The sequence below is a fragment of the Cricetulus griseus genome, assembly GCF_003668045.3.
Source record: "Cricetulus griseus strain 17A/GY chromosome 1 unlocalized genomic scaffold, alternate assembly CriGri-PICRH-1.0 chr1_1, whole genome shotgun sequence".
NCBI classification, from domain to species: domain Eukaryota; kingdom Metazoa; phylum Chordata; class Mammalia; order Rodentia; family Cricetidae; genus Cricetulus; species Cricetulus griseus.
The window spans coordinates 94735893-94752641 of NW_023276807.1; positions in this window are offsets into that span (position 1 = coordinate 94735893).

Sequence of the window (16749 nt, forward strand, 5' to 3'; positions counted from 1 at the left end):
ATGGTTAAGTTGGCTTAATGGGTATACAACAAACATGAACAAATCCAATATTCTCTTTTGGAAAATGCAAGTGGAAAACATGTTCACATTTTCCACTGATAAAATAAACTGCACATTAATGGAATACTGGAAACTTTAACATTTTACAGGTTATAGTGTGTTCTGATGTAGATTTCTAAACATAACATATGCATCACATCATATGTTTTTCATCAGAGATGATGCTTTAAGAATTCATGTGACAAGCCTAGACCTGATGAGAGGAAAAAAGACAAGAAATAATCCACATACCTTCAATTGTGGAGTATTTATGAGAAGCCAGATTGAATCTTGCACTGTCTCAATATTTCCCATCCAGGGTACCTACTCCCTTATTTCTGCCACATTATACAGCCTGCATATATGTGTCCTAGCTATCAATCTCCTAGTTACTTCAGGCTGTCCATTCACTGTCATAGTACTGAAGTACTTGTGTTCAAGTCACTCTTACTTCAGTTGACAATGGTCATCAAACAGGAGAGTCAAAAAGCAACTTTAATACAGAAGGCTGCACTAATTGTCCTACTTTCTTATTAGTATCAACTTTTACCATTTCAAAATAGTTTTAATATTACAGCCTCAGTTTCCTATCCTTCCTTTCCTCCCAGCCCCTCCTTCTAACCCCTTCTAACCCCTATCCTCTCCTCCTCCATTTCTCAGGAAAGGACAGGTCTTCAATGGACATTAATAAAACACAGCATATCAAAGTTGCAGTAAGACTAAACACCTTCCCCATGTATTAAGGCTGGGTAAGGTGACCCAGTATGAGGAGCAGGATCCCAAAACCTAGTAAAATCATCAGTGACAGCCACTACTTCCACTGTTAAGAGTCGCACATGAGGACCAAGCTACTCAACTGTTACATATATACAGAGTAAGTAGCTTAGTCCCATGTAGGTGCTCTGGTTTTCAGTTCAGTTGATTCTGTGGCTTTCCCTGTGGTATCCTTGACCACTCTGGCTCTGACAATCTTTTCTCCCAGTCTTCTTCAGGATTTCCAGATCTCTGTCTGATGTTTGGCTGTGAGTTTCTACCTCTGTCTCTATCAGTTGCTGGATGAAGCCTCTCTGGTGACAATTGGGCTAGACATCAATCTATGATGTCATTACATTGACATTTTTTCTTCTAGTTGTTTTTGGTCCTATCCCAGGTCTCTGGATCATTCAGTCTCTTGTCTCTAATTTATAAACAACTATATATATATGAAATGAAATATATGAGTTATATTATATGCTTAGCAGAGCATTCTGTGTGTAACTTTGTAATATCTGTGATATTAGGCTCCCATTGACTCTTAAAACTAGTCACTGCAGAGAGTGTATGTGGGTATACTACATAGTTTTCTGTACCCCTACTGCATTATAGATGTCCTTTCTTTGTCTAATGTCAAAGCATTTCTTCATTAGCTGAGATAAAGTTCTGGAAGAGTCTTCTCTTTCTCTGGCTCAGTCTTTTTTATGAAGAATTTTGAGTTCATTTTAGAATAGATTTTTCTTTCTTTGTCCTGCAGAACCCAGATAAACACACTTTGAAGTCTGTGAAGCATATGAGAATGTGAATCAAAGACTGACGTCTTCAGTGTCTCACCTTCACAGTAATTAATAGCTACCACCCTGTAGTCCAATGTGATTGCAAATTGATGAGGAAACATGCTCACCAGATTGTCTCTTGTGTTGTCTCCTGGGAGCAGAATGTTGTTTCTCTTTTCTTGAAGGCCCCACTTCTACATATTTGGGGCTGACACTCATTTGTTTCTTGAATCATGAACAATTCAGTCTATTATTTGTAGGGACGAGAACAATGAGTTCAAGAAGTTTATGTGGCAGAGCTGAAATGTGAAAAGTTGTACACACACCTTATGAATTTAAACTGCTTTATTGAGATTTAATTATGTACCATAAAATTCACGTGCTTTTAGGGCAGAATTCAATCAATTCCTTCATTATAAAGCTGTTTTAGGATATTTTCTTCCTCTCAAAGTATTCCTGCTGCCTGTCTGTGGGTAATCCCTTTTGTGCTTCTAGGCCCAGGAGGGCTCTGCCCCACTGTCTCTGTGATTAGATACTTATAAAATTCCATTGATTTTATGCACAATATATTTCTCATCTGAAAAGCCAGACTACCAGTAGTCAAGCTAAACTTAAAAGTTTTTCTTTAACAGTTTAACTTTCTTTTCTTTCATTTTATGAATTATCAAATACAGAAAAGATTGTAAAGAAACTCCACTCTGGATTAAATGCTAATTTATAAATTACAGATGCAATTTTAGGTATGATGATAAAGAATTTTCAGTAAAGTTACAGTTATTTTTGTTTCTTTCTTTTTTTTTGAGACAGGGTTTCTCGGTGTAGATTTGTAGACAAGGATGGGCTTGAACTCACAGAAATCTGCCTGCCTCTGCCTCTGACTCTGCCTCTGGAGTACTGTAATTAAAGGCATGCACCACCACTGCCCAGCAAGTGGCAATTGCTTCTATAACATTTAAAACAAAATGAGCTTTACAATGATGTCACGTGTAAATATTTCCTTTACATACTTAGTTACTCAGCACCACTTTTTAGATACTTCAGTAAAACTAATTCTATATTAGTGGTGTTGTATTATGATCTCAAACAATTAATTATAAATTATACTGATTTTATTGCAAAAATAAAATAAGCAACATTTTTTTTATTTAGGGATACACCCATAAAGTGTCACCATCCATAGATGTGACAAAGTGGACATGGAAATCCCAAGAGAGCTCAAAACTATACAAAGAGCTACACTTAACTGAAGAATGCTGAGAGCAGGAGAAATGGTCTTTCCCAGGGCTGAGCACACCAGCTTGTTGTCTAATACCAAGTGGTCAGTCCTGAATACATACACACAAAGTAACATTGTGTAGAATGAGTACATTATACATAGGAATATGTGTGTGCATACATATATTCGTGGAATAATAAGGAAAAAGAGACCATGATTGAAAGAGAATGAGGTTTATATGGGAGGGTGATGGGGAATGTCCTTCTGTTATGTTTATCTTATTGGTTAATAAATAAAGCACTCATGCCCAATAGGGGAGCATGTTAGGCAGATTAGGAGTTGAGTAGAATTCTGGGAAATGTAGGAAAGAGAAATTTGGTGATCCAGGCAGGAAGTGACATAGCAGGCAGATTCAGAGGTTAAGCAAGGACAAGCAGGGAGTGGTTCTTTTGCTCTCTCTCTTCCTCCTGCTTTCTGCTCTGGAGCCATCCAGGAAGAGGATGCCAGTGGAAGGTGTCATTGATAAGATAAGTCTTATAAAATATATAGATTTATGATAATTAAGACTGAGCTAGCATATAAGAAATCCTAGTCAATTGGCCAACAGCATTTTAAAAACATATATATATATATATATATATATATATATATATATATATGTGTGTGTGTGTGTGTGTGTGTGTGTGTGTGTGTGTGTGTGTGTGTGTGTGATTTGGGGCCCCAACATGGTGGGCAGAACTCAGGTGGCTGGCAAAAGACACCCATGTGGCAGCAGGACTCAGGTGGCTTGGCGGGAAGACTTATAGTTACAGGAGGGTTGGGAGAAAGGAAAGGGGAAAATGTTATAATTATAATATCAAAAGTTAAGATGCAAAACAAAAGTTTCTAGTTCTTGTTGTATAGACAAATGTGCATTTTCATAGTACAGAATACTTCATGATTATGACATATCTTCTTAGGAGATCAGCTCAGATTTTCTGCTTATTGAGAAGTATGGCCAGGTGGCCAGGTGGCCAGGTGGCCAGGTGGCCAGGTGGCCAGGTGGCCAGGTGGCAGTGTTTCATTGTGCACTTTTCTCTATCTTCTGAGCTCTAGAAGGTAGTGAAATCTGGGTACTAATCCACATGTGAGATACTGCTGGCATCTGCAGTGATATGGGGAAGTTCTTGGTGAGAGCCTCACTATCTTGGAATCAAGCAGGCCCAGGTAGGAGTCTGGCATGTGAATATTTTTCTCTGAGAGCAATATTTGAGAAATATTCAAGCTACTTAGAGACAAGAGTAGAAGCCCCAGTGGCAAATGCTAGTGGACTGGGAGATGGCAATTTTGTATACAAACATGAAAATTAATAGAGCCCTAGGGTACAAACTTCTAACATCTCAAGTGTTATTTAGAAAAGTGTCTAAATGTATTTTCTGGGTGAGGTTACACTCTTCAATCTTAAGTGGGTTGTCATTGTTTCATCCTGTCTTCACCCAACAAGTGCTTAAATATAAACTTGACGTATTTTAACTTGGCACAGTGAAAAATTAAACAGCACAGAAAATATTAAATATAGAAGAGTTTCTTTAGTCACCTTTAGTCTACCACTGAGATGTTAGCACTTTGAGATATTTGTTGATCATTCATGTTGTCTATATCCCAGTAGATTTCAAATATTGTGAACCTACTGGTTTGTTTATCAAATTAAATAACTCATTGCTATTGGGAGAAGGAATTTTCCTACCATCAGTCTGAATTATTTTTCATAAAACAAATATGGATTTTAATTTTTATGTTCATATAAATTGTGTATGAAACAGAGGAGCAACAGGCAATAAATAAAAAGCTATAGGTGACCATGGCATTGGGGCTGCAGAACAGAACGCTACACAGTCTTTTATGTTCCCTGCTCATTGGCTCCCCACACTATTGATAACAGCTATTAAATTATATTTGATATATAGCAGCCCCAGTGCTTTGTGTTCCTGATTAGCCATCCTAAGCTACTATGTAATAATCTACAGCCTAACTTGGGATTATATCTTTGCAATAAATAACTAAAATGCAGCCAATCATATGCACAGAATTTCAATGTCTTGATTCATATTCTGTCTATAAAAACTGCCTGCCCCATATGGTACTCTGAACTTTTACTGGTTCATTGTATTGCCTGATCCACAAATTTTTCTTTGTTCAAATCAGCTCTACAATTAAGATGACTGTTCTAAATTTGGTGATAATTGAATATCTATTATCATTATTATTATTTTGATGTTGCTCAAAATTGAACCCAGGAACATGTACAGGTTATGCATGCACTTCCCCCTGAGCTTCCGGTTCAGCTCCTACACCTGGTGTTTTAATTTTGCAATGGCTATGTGTGCCTGACTATGTCAGAATACAATAGATCCAGTTCTTTCCATATTTTGAAAGAAGCCCAGGATATCCATCATTTCATGTATATACAATCTGCTTTTATAAAACTATGGGCATTGCTTGTGGAACTAGAATGCTATTTCATACACTGTAAAATTATTAGCTATTTCTTTAATTGTGCCACAGTATGTTCAAGTTCAGAGATAAATCATTTTTCTTTTCAAAAATAGCTTTTCTTCTTGGCTGGTAAACAAAGAATGAAGAACATATTCTAAGCTGGATTTGATTCATTGTGATAAGATTAATCAGTAGGTTCCTTTAATGACAGCATAGTCCCACAATTGCACATTTCACCATCTTTTTTATTTATTTTATTTTATTTTATTAGTTCTAGTTAGGGAAGAAGCTTATTTCAAGTCCCTTCTCCCTCTCCCTCTCCCTCCCCCAACCCCCAAACCTCCTCCCCCACCCCCAGACCACCCCCCACCCCATCCACCACCACTCCCCAGGCAGGGTAGGGCCCTCAACGGGGGCTCTGCAAAGTCCACCAGATCTTCCTATGCTGATCCTGGGCCCTACCCCATGTGTCCAGGGCCAGAGTGTAACCCTTCATATGGGATGGACTCTCAAAGTCCCTTCTTGCACCAGGGAAAAATACCAGTCCACCACCAGAGGCTCCCTGGAGTGCAGAGGCCTCCTCATTGACATCCATGTTCAGGGGTCTGGATCAGTCTTGTACAGGCCTCCTGGACAGCATCTGGGGTCGATGTGCTCTCCCTTGTTCAGGTCACCTGTTCCTGTGGGTTTCTCCAACCTAGTACAGACCCCTTCGTTCTTCATTCCTCCCTCTCTTCAACTAAATTCCTGATTTCGGCTCATTGTATATCTGTGAATGTCTGTCTCTGTTTCCATCCACCACTGGATGAGGGCTCTAGGATGGCATAAAGAGAAGTCATCAATCTCATTTTAGGGGGAGGGTTTTTAGGTTATCCTCTCCACCGTTGCCTGGATTGTCAGATCGTGTCATCCTTGTAGGTCTCTGGAGATCTCCCTGGTTCCAGATCCCTTCTCCGGCCTATAGTGGCTCCCTCTGATATCGTATCTCTCATCTTGATCTCTTTCCTCTATTCTTCCCCCAACTCAATGTTTCTGCCCCTCCACTTCCTCTCCTCTTCTCCTCTTCTCTTGCTCTTATTATAGCAGCTCCTTCCCCCCCCCATGCCCCTATTTAGTTCGGGAGTTCATGCCACTTTGCATTCCTGGGGACCATTTATCCCTTAGAGTCCTTCATGTTTCCTAGTTTCTTTGGTGAAGAGCACTATATACTGGTAATCTTTTGCTCTATGTCTAAAATTCATATATCAGTGAGTACATACCATGTTTGTCTTTTTGTGACTGGGTTACCTCACTCAGGATGGTTTCCTCTAGTTCCATCCATTTGCCTGCGAATTTCAAGATTCCGTTGCTTTTTTCTGCTGAGTAGTACTCCATTGTATAGATGTGCCACATTTTCTCAATCCATTCTTCAGTAGAGGGGCATCTAGGTTGCTTCCAGGTTCTGGCTATTACAAACAATGCTGCTATGAACATGGTTGAACATATGTCCTTGTTGTAAGTACATGCCCTATTTGGGTATATACCCAAGAGAGGAATGGCTGGATCTTGAGGTAGACTGATTCCCATTTTTCTGAGCAACCGCCATACTGATTTCCAGAGTGGTCTTACAAGTTCGCACTCCCACCAGCAATGGAGGAGTGTTCCTTTTTCTCCACATCCTCTCCAGCATAGATTGTCATTGGTATTTTTTATTTTAGCCATTCTGACAGGTGTGAGGTGGTATCTCAGAGTTGTTTTGAGTTGCATTTCTCTGATGGCCAATGATTTTGAGCACTTTGTTAAGTGTCTTTCAGCCATTTCAGATTCCTCTGTTGAGAATTCCCTATTTAGTTCTGCACCCCACTTTTTAATTTCATTGTATGGTGTTTTGGTGGCTAGCTTCTTGAGCTCCTTATATATTTTGGAAATCAGTCCTCTGTCCGATGTGTGTTCACAATCTTTTTAATGCTGCATCTGTTACTGATGGTGGTCTAGATCAGTGATTACCTTGAGGCTCACAAAATGTGTTTTGCTTGTGGGTTTCTTCCCTCTTCCTTATTAACTGGAATGATTGTGTAAAAAGATGCTTTCCTTCATCATCTATGTCTTTACTGAAAATTATTGTTCATATTTAAATTATGAAGCATTGAGTCTTCACTCCTTTTAAGTCTAATTTTATGACTGAGGTTTAAGCTGTTCCAATTAATATCAGCATTTATTTGTTTCTGTATAGCAACTTTATCCCAAACATATGTGCTTATGTATGAGACATTTATTGTGTCACATGGTTTCTTGGGTGCAAATGAAGATTTTGTATCAGGATGCCTCATGAGGCTGTGTGAAGTTGTAAAGAGTTACAACTAAAGTCTTCAGTTGATTTGACTGTGTGAGAAAAAATATTCTTTCCAGAACATTCATGAGCATGGCTGCTGCCTGCAGTTCTGAGATCCTTCTGAGTATTGATAGGAGACCTCAGTTTCTTGATACATGAACTTTTCTATATAGCTAGCTACTTCTTTCAGAGTAAAGAATCCAAATAAGGACACAAATTGGGCAAAGAGAAAATAGCTGGATCTTTTGTAATGTGGTCTCTCAGATCACACAAAAACTATATTTTTCATTAGGGATCAGTCACTGACTCCAGACAGCACTCAGAGTAGATGAGTGGGACCTTATACCTTGGATGAAACATTAAAGAATCTAAGGGTAGGATTTAAAATCAACATAGTACCCTGCACAACCAAGTAACTTGTTTGATTCTCTCTTCCTTCCTTCCCTGTCATCCTTCTTTCTTCCCCTTCCTTCCTTCCTTCCTTCCTTCCTTCCTTCCTTCCCTCCCTCCTTCACTCCTTCTTTCTTCTTTCCTCCCTTTCTGCTCCCTTCTCCTCCCTTCTTTCTCAATTTCTTTCTTTTACATTTTATTATATTTTAGTATTATATTTTCCTCATTTGTTATACATGTATTACAATCGAGGTTTTAAGAGAGTCATAAAAGTTAATATTTTCCCTTCTAGTTGGATCTTTTGTTTGAATCTGGAATTCTTTTGTGTGACCTTATTGGGCATTTAAGCTTCCTTGATACCAGGCACAGGAAGATAAACACAGCCCACTTCATGTATCCCCTGCCCCAGATAAGGAGCCAGCGTTCACCCAAAGCACTCTGCTGCCTTTTAACCAGAAAATGCTATTTAGAAAGCATTAACTTGTCAATGTGTATAGCTTATGCTGTGGGGCTGTCATGGCCTTTAGATAGTCCTGCATGCATTGATAGAATTTATGTACTTTCAACAAAAAGTAAAAATAAGCTGTGATTTTTTTCACTCAAATTGTATATGGATAGATTTTTCTTAATTTCATTGGTTTTGTTTTCTCGTTTATCTTTTAAAAATTTGATACTGACAATAGTATAACAATCATGATCATTTTCCTACCACTTCAGATAAGTTAGTATATATATGAATCTATAAATGGAAGCTTAAAATGTCTTTGTGAACCTTGACCACATTAAATCAAATACAGTCAAATTCTTGCCACTTAGCTTTGTGGCTGTGATATTACTTTAATATGCATTTAGATGAGTTTTGAGACCAAATAGGTAGAAATTTATCTATGACACAACCAAGAGGAATGTGAACTTACCTTTGTAGCCATATCTTATAAATGTCAAAAAAATGCCCCTTGTGTTGAAATGTGCCTGAAGCTGCATCTTAAGCATCCAGGAAGTTGCAATTAGATTTCTTTAACTATATCAGAAATTAAGGTGCATGGATATGCAATTGTCTATATGTACCCTGAAAAAGAGTTAGCATCCCCCTGAAAATACATTAGTTTTATTATAAGTCTTTTTGTACCATACTTTTGAACCTCTTTAAAGGGGATCATGGGAAGAAATATCTTGAAAGGAAATCTAGTCTGTAATGATAACTCTTTCTGCTAGCTGCCTGAGTTCTGCCACCACATTAGGGCCCACAAATAACACACAGAGATTAATATTAGTTACAATGCTGCTGGCCAATGACTAGGATTTCTTATTTGCTAGCTCTGTCATAAGTATCAACATAACCATCAATCTATGTATTTTATAAATCTTATTGAGGATGCCAGCAGCAGATGTCCTCTTCCCAGGATCAAATGGCAACACTCCTCTTTACTACATTTTCCAGAATCCTCCTCAACTCCTAGCCCCACCTATCTTGCTTCTCTATTGGCCAACAGTGCTTTATTTATCAACCAATAAGACAAACATATACATAGAAGGCCTTCCCCCATCACTAGTCTACTGCAATTTGGGAAAACAAAAAAGTCAGGTTTGCCCCATGAATATGCTACACACTGTATCAATAGTCATTAAATATCATCAAAGTCCACACTGCAGAAGTTAGTGGACTGCTAGTTCCCTATCTGGTCAACCTACTTCAAATTCTCACTGTCTTTTGGAAATGTACTGTCCCTTTGTGTTACTAAATACACTCACTTCTGTTTAAATAACCTGTTTCTAAGCCTAAGTATTTCCCTCAAGAAGACATTAACTAAGGTGATACCCTTCACCTGAAAACTTTTCTCAAGGTCTGACTTTCATTCCATTGCCCAGTACTCTTTTCTTTCTGAAAAACAAAACAAAGCAAAACAAAAACAAACTACTAAAATAAAACAAAAAGACCAAACTATTGTTCTAGCATATAGATTCTTGATTTGCTTTGACAAAATACAACCCCATACCCCTCATCCTCTCTTCCATGTAAGACATCAGATGATTTTATGCTATCTGAAGAGTTCCGTGCTTTGAAAACTTAATATCAAAGATCCATCCCATCCCTTTTAGAAGGTGCAGAATATACAACTGTGTGAATCGCTCAACCCATAAATGTTCCATTGTTTTAGGGTTTTCATGTGTTTCCACTTCTTACTATTACAGGTAACATTGTACAATAACATTCTCCTCTTGGACAATAGGTATGCAATGCTTTTTCTAGAAGTAAGAGTGAGGAATCAAGATGTAGACATATAAATCATATTTCTAGGAATTGCTGCCTGTATCTCCCACATAGTCCACAATTTCACATTTAAACAAGAAATTCTTTTGCACAGTTTGAGTTGACATGGCATGCTGTTATTTTACATGTGGCAGTTGATAGATAATGATATTTCAATGTAACTTTAATTTACACTTTTATAATAACCAAGTCTGAGAAATATTTCTTATAGTAAGTGTGATTATTTTAACTTAATTTTGAAATTTTATTTTAGAATTACATACAAGTTTTAGAGAAAGAGTGGAAGTATAGCTTCTATAAACTTTCATGTAATGTTAGTTGGCAACATGGCTACTTTGTAAAAACTACATGCTAACTGTGTTGCTGATAAGGAAGAGAAAGACTGTTTTATTAAGACTTCACCACAATTTCCACCAAAATCATTACTCCATTCTAAGATGCCCATTACATTTGGTCTTGCTGACATTTTAAACTTTCTCCAACTAGCATCAGGTTTTAATCCTGTTGCTGTTTTTAGAAATACACTGTTGAGGTATATGCAGAGTGCACATTACTTTATGTTAGAAGGTAGAATAAAAGATGCCTCATCTTTTACATTGATATTTAAACTTGGGCCTTATCTGAGAATCAATATAGAGTAGAACTTATAGGTTTTCAATTAATGTTATATTTGCTTCAATAAATAATGGCAAAAATTTTGAATTTTTCAGTGATAGCCATCAGTTTTATAGCAGTGGGAATTCATGCTTGTTAATTATGGGTGAGATAATTTCTTTTGCAGAAATTTTTGCTTTAGACTTTGCATCACCACTGATCATAGTTTTATTCATATGTAAAATTTGAGTTGTGCTTTGGAATAAATATAATTTTAGACTTAATATTTAATTATCAAATTATCTTTGTTTAAAGCTTTATCTTTTTAAAATCAGATAAAATAAAATTTCCATTTTATTAGCCTTTTTAAGTGAATGGAATTGAATCACTTTCCTTGATCCTTTTGTTCTCTCCAACTCTTCCCAGCTATTCTCCTTGAACGTCTCCCATACCCTGCAATTCTCAAGTTGATAGCCTCTTTTTCTTTGATTATATTTGGTACATATGTATGTGTATGCATAAATATAAAAAGCAATCCACTGAGTCTGCTTTTGTTGTTAGTGTGTATATGGTTTTAAGATTGAACACTCACTATTAGAGAAACAACTGGAGGCCTCCTCCATGGAAGAGATGGACTTGTAGACTTGGGTTTTCTGAATTATGTTGTTGTGCAGTAGTAGTAGCAGCAGCAGCAGTGGCAGCATTAGTACCTGTTAACAGCTGCTGGAGCAGTAACAGTAGTAGTGTGCATGTGTGTAGTGAACTGGTTTGTAAGTGTGTGTACATGTATACATTTCAGGGTGTTTGTACACAGGTGCAGTTGCATGTAGGTTCAGGTGCACATGACAGATCCAAGTCATCATCAGGTGTCCTTCCTCAGTAGCCCTCTAACTTTTTTGAGACATGGTTTCTCATTGAAACTGAAGCTCACTGGTTATATTTAGTTGTTTATCCAATATCCCCATCTTTTAACATTGTGGCTGTAGAACATGCTGTCACTCTTGTTCTTTTATTTTATATTTTGTGCTTATAATATAGGAAAATTCCCTTTGCAACAGATAGAGACCACTACAGAAAACCACAACCAATCGAAATGCAGAATTCTGGAGTCCAGTCCCAATGGACATATCTGTGAAACATCCCTAAGTCTCAGGGAATATTGGAAGAGGAGTTCGAAAGAGATTGTAGGAGCCAAAAGAGAAGGGATTTTGTGAAAGCATGTCTCCTAGTAATGGCAAAAAAATATATCAATAAAGATTCACCAATGTGACAACCTAAACATGCAAAGAACAGGGGGTGATAATAATAGACATACTAGAATCAGCAGGAAATTCCATGCCTTTTCCTAACAAGCCTTTGAGGATCCAAGCTCACATCCTCTTACTTTTATGGCAGTTATTTTCCTGACTGAAACAACCACTCTTCCTCCATGCCTAAATACAAGGGTTGGATAGCTTCTCTTTTTGGCTTGCCACTTATTACTTGAAAACTTTTTTATTGCATTTCATTTCATAGGTGTGGGTATTTTGCCTACATGTGTGTCTGTGCACCACTCACATGCCTGGTGCCCATGGAGGTCAGAAGTGGGCATTGGATCCTCATCCTCTGGAATTGGTATTACAGATAGTTTGTGAACTACCATGTAGATGCTGAGAATAGAGCCTAGGTCCTCTGTAAAAGCAGCCAGTGCTCTTAACTGCTAAGCCATATCTTTAGCCAGCAAACATTTTTTTATTAACACTTCCACTGAATACAAACAGACATTTTGTCATTAATCCCCAAAAATACATTATATCTAATTCTATGAAATTTAGATTAGATTAGGAATTATAAGTCATTTGTAGACAACTTAAAGTATCTGAGAGGTCTGCATAGTTTAAATGACCATACTACACCATTTTATGTAAGATTCTTTAGTATCCAAAGGTTTTATTATCTGTGTGGATCCTAGAACAATGCCATATTGATACGTATGACCGCGATGGAATCCTAAATCTACGTCAAGTAATTTCATATTTAATTCATCAATTAATCTTTAAAATAATAATTTAAATAAAGAGTTATCTTGACCTAGGAAACTGATATCCAAGTGGACTTAGTAATTGATATTCTTTTTATGTTGCACATTCTGTATCTGCCAAATTAATTGTTTTTTCAGTACAGTTTTTCTATTTTTGTTAATTTTCTAGAAAAGAAACCTTTAATGTTTACTCACATATTAGTTATATTCTTTTTGCTTGCAACTTAATATTTTCTGGTATCACTTAAAAGTACTATCTTATTATTCATGTCATTATTGAATGACAATTTTGTGCAATATATATTGAAACAGTTTTCTATCCCTTGTCTCATTGTAACTGACAGATGCTACTGCATATTTAAAATTGTGAAGATGCTGGTATTTCATATGGGAATTAGGAAGGTCAGGTAATGAAAGCTGACTGCAGTTGCTTATAAAAATTACCTGAATCCTATCAACGTTTACAATTAGTACTCTGAAGTTATTTGCAAATTTTTTCATGTTTGGGAGCAAAAACTTCTAAAACTCAATTTCTATAAGTTAACATCCAACTTCTATTGTATTGCCTTTATAGAATAAACATGTATGAGCACTTACTAGTTGGACATGGGCATAGCCCGAGTGTGTTGTCTGCATTTAGAAAAGACAAAGCAAAACAAAACAACAACAACAAAAAAACCAGCATATGGACACACATTTGGATTACCAGGCATTGAAGTTCATGCCTACTTCTGGTTTAGTGTCTCTTTATTCCAAAATAATTAAAAATAAGAATTTGTAAAGAAAAACTAATTTGCTATTTGGTCAAAGAAGTGGGAAATATGTAATTTCTTCCTCAAAGTGCCTTTGGCAGTCTAAAAGATTACAGAAACCCATTAGAGAGGGGGCAATAAATGAGCAGAACTGTTTGTGATGGAGTTTTATTAGTCCATTTCTAAGGTGTCTTTCTCTGTGTGGAAGGCACTAGGTCTCAGGCTATTTCTGCATTTTTTTCTGAACTTTTTTTGGTGGGGGGGAGTTTCAAGACAGGGTTTCTCTGTGGCTTTGGAGGATGTCCTGGAACTAGCTCTTGTAGACCAGGGTGGTCTCAGACTCACAGAGATCCTCCTGCTTTTGCCTCCTGAGTGGTGGGATTAAAGGCATGTGCCAACAACGCTCAGCATTTCTGCATTTTTTTAAAGACGGAGAAACACAAGTACATCTGCTTAGAAGTTAGAATACCTCCTCTATCCTGCCAAGGTCCAGCTGAGCCTCTACCAGAGTGGGTTCACAATTACACTAAACCATACAGAATGACTGAGGGAACTCATATGTGAATACAAACAAGCTTTGATCTCACACTCTAACTGTCATAATATCATGCAATATAATCTACTTGAAAGTGTTCAAAACGTCTTAGGAACAAATATAGTCCATAAGCATTTACTAAAAGTGTCAAAAAAGCCATAATAGGTATACAGATATTAAAATTGCACTGTGAATTTTTTTATCAGTTCTATAAGTACATAATGGTAATGCCTAGCACAGAAAATTATCATAACATGGAAAACAAAGACTAAGGAAATTAATAGTGAATGTAACCAACATGGGTATAGTAAAAGCAGAGAATGAAGATTGGATTCTTTCACAGGAAAGACTGAAGATAACTTTCAGGACAAATCATATCTAAATTAATTGGAGTTATAAGTTGTTGACTGTTGGGATTCATTCTGAGAGATGAATTGATCAGTGATTCTATCATTGTAAAAGTGTCGCAAAGTCTGCTTACAACAGTAGCTAAGATGGTAGACTCTATTACACATCTAGGCTTCTTGGTGGAGTAGAGCTTATTACCCCTACACTGAAAACCTGTGAGCATGTTACTCTACTTATTACTGTAGGAATTAATAGCATAATAGCAAGTGTTTGTGCATCTGAATATATTTAAATGCACAAAATCACAATAAAGGATGACATAAAATATTTTTAAAGTTACATACCTGGTTATGGTGTCTACTCTGAATGAAACTGACAAAATAGGATGATTTTGCTTGAGTCACAAGTAAGTGGAGGCTGAGAGTGTGTGAAGACAAGGTTACCTCAGCACATTGCTCTAGATTTGATAATGGGATACACTTAACTATGCTGAACCTACTTTAGAAGATCTTTTCCTAACAGTGAATTTACCTTGGCTTACTGTAACATTTTCACTTTCTGAGCTTTCATGCTTTTAACTTTTTAATTTTTTTCAATTATAAGTTGAAACATGACCACATCGAACCACTATATAAAACTATTAACATGTCCTTATTTCTATTAAAACAATTTATTTACTTTAAATCTGGTTTTACTTTTTTTAAAACTAAGATATATTTCCTGATCCAGGCTTAAGACATCAGCATCACTGTCATTGTCATCCACGTCTGATCCCTCAGAAGGGCCCTTGGAATGATTTCTTCAATATTACTCCCAAAGAGCTGGGCAAGGGTCATTTACAGATAACTTTTTAGTTCACAAGTACAGAAAGACAATTTTAAAATAAATAACAATAGTATAGTGCAACAGGAATATATATCAGAATGTATATTTCCTTCATTATCAGGAGGCATTTTTGGTATGTAGGTATGTATTTTATAATGTGTATGTACCTGTGTGTGGAGGTCAAAGGTTGACTTTGGATGTCTTCCTTTATCATCCTCCACCTTACTTTTTGAGACATGGTCTTTCACTGATTTGGCTAGGCCAGCTGCTCAGCTAGATGGAAGGGATCCTTCCATCTACAACTATACAGCTCTGTGATTACAGGCTTTTGTGTGGATGCTGGGGCATCTAAACTCAGGCCCTCATTCTTGTGGGACTAACATATTACCAACAGAACCATCACAATCATTTCATCTCCAAAAATTATTAGTGCAGTAGATGTGTATATTATACATTTAAATGACTGACAGCATAGGAGGTTTGTTTATAGAGACATGTATAATGCATTACAAGACAATGTTTACATTGAAATGACATCCTTTGGAGATGGGAATGTTTTACGTCTGTTATAGTCCTGTGAGATCATTAATATGTACATGCTTCATCAATAACTGCAACTTGGCTTGAGATTGCTTCCTGAGAGCAAGCTTCAGCTTTGAGTTTGGCTATGTTTTTTCCATTTCTCTAGAACTGAACTCTTTCTGTTTTCACTGACAGTTTGAGCACATTCTCTTCCATGAATTCTCTTTTAAATTCAACCTCCTATCTAGGACATAATTTTCTCCCTCCCTTGGATGTTGTGTGCAATCTCATTCTTCATCTATACATACAGCCTCATCTCCAGTTAGTTTTGGTATTACTCTGGAAGCCACTGTCCGTGTGTGTGTGTGTGTGTGTGTGTGTGTGTGTGTGTGTGTGTGTGTATTTATGTATGCATGTATGTATGTATGTATGTATGTATGTATGTATGTATGTATGTATGTACTTCCGGCAGGCCTTTAAATGAATTGAACTATTGGCAGCAATAACTAAAACAGGAGTATAGCCTTACAGTGAGAAATTCAGTATCCTGTGACTTAACCATCTTGGCCATCATACCTGTGGGCACAGTGACTCAAAGCAGTTTTCTTTACTTGAAGAACATAGTTCATAGAGCTCAGTGTACTTCTTGTCCACAACTCAGTGCATTGCTTGTCCACAATCCTTTCCATGTCATTTAATGCTTTTGTTTTGAAAGGCATTGGGACTGAAGCTCTCTCAGAGCAGCTGACTAGCCTCAGTGAGGGAGGAGAAGGTATGCATAGTCACCCAGAAATCTGTAGTTCAGGAAGAGGTCAGATTCATTCTCCCAAACAGGTTTTTCTGCAGGGCAAATACCTGCTATCAGAGAAGGTGGCATCATGACAAGGCGCTGAGGAATGTGTGGTGGCATTTCACTTGTGC